The sequence below is a fragment of the Halichoerus grypus genome, chromosome 10, assembly GCF_964656455.1.
Source record: "Halichoerus grypus chromosome 10, mHalGry1.hap1.1, whole genome shotgun sequence".
Taxonomy (NCBI): Eukaryota; Metazoa; Chordata; class Mammalia; order Carnivora; family Phocidae; genus Halichoerus; species Halichoerus grypus.
The window spans coordinates 29,865,298-29,869,128 of NC_135721.1; positions in this window are offsets into that span (position 1 = coordinate 29,865,298).

Genomic DNA, 3,831 nt, shown 5'->3' on the forward strand with positions numbered 1-3,831 from the left:
AGCTGGGAAAAGATGGTTGAGAAGGGGGCTGGGAGAAGCATTGAGAGGGGGCTGGGAGAAGCAACCTGGAGGTTCTGTTGGTGGGGCAGCTGCCCAAGTCAGTTCAGTCCAGGTACTGTAATAAGAACTTGTTTCATCTGGTGCTGCTTCAGGAGATACTTTGCTCCTCTTGCTTCTTCCATCATCATGAATGAATTTCCCTGAACACTCATTGGCCTCACAGTCAAAGTGTCCCCAGGCTGGCCTTTGGGTCATAGTGTAGGCACCGTTCGCTGGACATGAGCTTTCACAAGATGGTGGCTTACTGTATATCAGTTTCTAAACTTGGAAGCCACCTGTTCAGCAATCTCTGATTCCAGAGTCGTCTTATTCCACTGGGAGACCCTCCTCAGGCACGGGCCCAATTCTTTCATTTTCTACTTCGATCCCTGTTCCTGGACTGTTTTTAGTAAAAAGCCTTCCAGGATGCAGTGTATTCTTTTGTTTGCCCAGAATCTTCTTCCTCCTGAGTATTTTCCCTCTCCTGAAAAACAAATCTCACTATTTGGGCCCTCCTCTTCCATGAAGCCACCCAGGTCTTTCCCTCCCCAGAACTCAAAGGTCTTTTTTCCCGATGATCTTTTGGCAATGAATCACACACGTCTCATGACTTATTCCAGTAATTGTTTTACGGCAAGCATAATATCCACTTTACCTATTCAGCCTCCCTAATTTTGATGTATGGCAGGCATCTCGGCTGCACAAGGAGACTCTGGAATGTGAACTGTATTCGGCGAAGTGGCTTTGATTTGGGCAGATGTTTTTATGTATCTATCACCAGTGCTGATCTGCTTTCCATGAAGGAAATTTGGCTGACCTTCAAAGTATAAAGATTATTGACCTCCCTTGGAAGCCAGTGGAAGTGAATTCACTATAGAATTTTTTTTAAAGTACAAATGGAGGACAATTAAATGCAGTATATTACGGTTTCCCCCCTTATCCACAGGGGATATGTTTCAAGACACCCAGAGGATGCCTAAAACCACAGATAGTACCAAACCCTAGGTATACTATGTCTTCCTATACATCCATAAAGTTTAGTTGCTAAATTAAGCACAGTAAGATTAACAATAATAATAAAACAGAACAATTATAACAATATACTGTAATAAATTTATGTGAATGTGGTCTCTCTCAAAATATCTTATTGTACTGTAGTCACCCTTTTTGTGATGTTTGATGATAAAATGCCTACCGAATGAGATGCCATCAGGTGAGCAGGCATCGTGACAGAGTGTTAGGCTACTGTCGGCCTTCTGGCGATTGGTCAGGAGGATCATCTGCTTCCAGGCCGGACGGCACGGGTAATTGAAACCGCAGATATCGGGTACTGTAGTGACCCAGCCTTCCCTGTGTTACACATCCCTTCGCAGAATAAGCGTGGTTCCCTTTCTTCCACATGACTTCCTCTGCAGCATTTTACTACAGAATGACGACTCCCTTACAACTCAAGAAATGTTTAGGCCTACTTCTGAATAATCACTTGCTCTAAGAATAAGGAGAATTCAACATTCTCAGATGGAAGACCGGCTGGATGAAATCATGTGCCATCTATCCCAACCAAGCATGCAACTCTCCAGGTATCATCAGATGAAACAAACATGTCAATCAAGCAACCAACCAGGGAGATCATCTTCTTTGGAAAATAATTGTATTGCTTAGCAACACGTTAAGTTAATGCGTGAGTATCGTTTTGGGTATTGTGACATTCTCAAGTCCCATACAGCCAAATAAACCAGAAGGTGACCCATCTGAATCAATGCTAGCTTATCATTTAACATCTGGAAACTTCTCTTATATTGCTGGATCTGGCCGGAAAGTATGGGTGGAGACACAGGGAGGCAGCCAATAACCTAATTATGTATGTGGCTTATTGACTTGTCAAAAGAAAAAAAGTCAGTCATTCATATTAGTTTGGTAGACTAACTCTAAAGTCTGAGGACTTCTATTAGAACTGCTAAATTAGGGACTAGGTTGGCAACGGTTTCCAAAGGAGAAACTCTTATTGGAGAGAAACCATCGTGCCAACTTGTTTTATCGTTTGTATGTTTCACTGTAAAATGATTCATATTAGGAGGCGCAAAGCCATCATGGAATGTATGCTTTTGTCTGTGTAAAAACATTTATCAAGTTAATGGATTCATGACTTCCTCCATTCCACGACTTCAAGTGTTTTGTGTGGGGACTTGAAAAACTGTAACTGAATAATAGAAGATCGTGATTCTGGAGACCTGGGTTTCTGTTTGACCGATTTAGTCGCCCGTATTTGTTGACAGTGATCTGAATCACTGAAATGTGCTAAGTAATGACTTTGTATTTGTGAAGAGCTAAATACCCTGATGTTCTGATTTTTTTAAGCCAATAAGCTGAGGCAGAAATAATATATGGTGTCCTCTGTTAGGTCTCATCGCCCAGGGAAAAGATCACCTCCAAGAACCTTGCCTACAACACAAAAGAGTCTCTGCTTACACAAACTGCTTGGTCTTCTTTTCTGGTTGTTGGGTCACAGGTGGCTCAGCATTCTGAGTTTGCAAATAAGTGCATCTTGATAAATTAGGTTAAAAGTGGGAGAATGTTCACAGACTGGGAACGTCAATTCAGCTCTCAGCAGGTGCAAGTTGAAAGTGCCTTTTTGCAGAAAGCCACCACAGCTCTGCACCTTGCTCCTTGGAGAAGGAACCAGGTATTAGAAGGGCTGCCACGGGAGAAATGACTTCACAAAATCATAAGCAGGATGTGGCTCTGTTTCCCCCCTAAGAGGGGCATGTTTGTGCCCTCTCAATTATACCTACCTAACCTAATGGGAGGCTCTATGTGAGAGTGGCCAAAGTGTGATTGTTAAATACCTGTGAGGATGCATTATTACTCAGATTCTATCAAATAAACCCAAGCAGAGGAAATGTGCAAACATTACTGTTTCAGCTAATAGTTTAATCTTTTCCTTGAGGCCATGCTGAAGATGAAGAGTAAAATGAGAATAAACGTGACTGCTAATGAAGATGGGGAAAGTGTTGAAAGGGTCTGGTTGACAGAAAAAGAACACTAGAAAATCATGGGCTAGAAATGCAGCTGGGAAGTTAAGGCCAGTACTCGGTGCTCTAGGGAAACTGGTTTCCTCTTCTACTTGGTGAGTTGTCTTGTGTCCCCCCCACACACACAGCCCCCACCAACCAGGTGGGACAATCATTGACGTATTTGGGAAGAGGAAGTCATTTCAGGGATATAGTTCTAGGAGAAATGAAAGTTATTATGTGCAAGTGTTTGACTTTGAAGGGGGGAAGGGTGGTTGACAGGACAGGAACTGCTGTGTACATTTCCTCTTCCTGTTTCCTTAACTGATGTCCTCAGGCATCTCTCCGTGGCAGCGGCGGGCGGCGCGGGGGGTGGGGGGGGGTATTTTCTACTGCCTTCTTTTTAGCCTCCTTCATCTTGTTTATATGGCACCTGTAGCCAGGAAACATCTGTCTAACAGGGACGGGATTGGGGTTACAAGAGTTTGCTACAGAGTGTGTTAGAGTGAGGTTAGGAGAGTCACAGAAATGAGTTTTGAGAGGCTGGCATCGGTGTTGACTTAAAAATTCTGATCTCACATGTTCATTTTTCCTAAAACTGAAGGGTCCTGTTTCTGGAATCTCAAACCTTTGGGCAAAAATCAAAATTGCAGAGTGGATGGAAATCACCTCTTATTTTAAAGGCTCACATACACTTTAGAGAAGCAATTTTTCTAGCCCTGGACTTAAGGAAAATATTATTATTCTCTTACGCTTCTGTTTATTACTATAAACAAGCAAC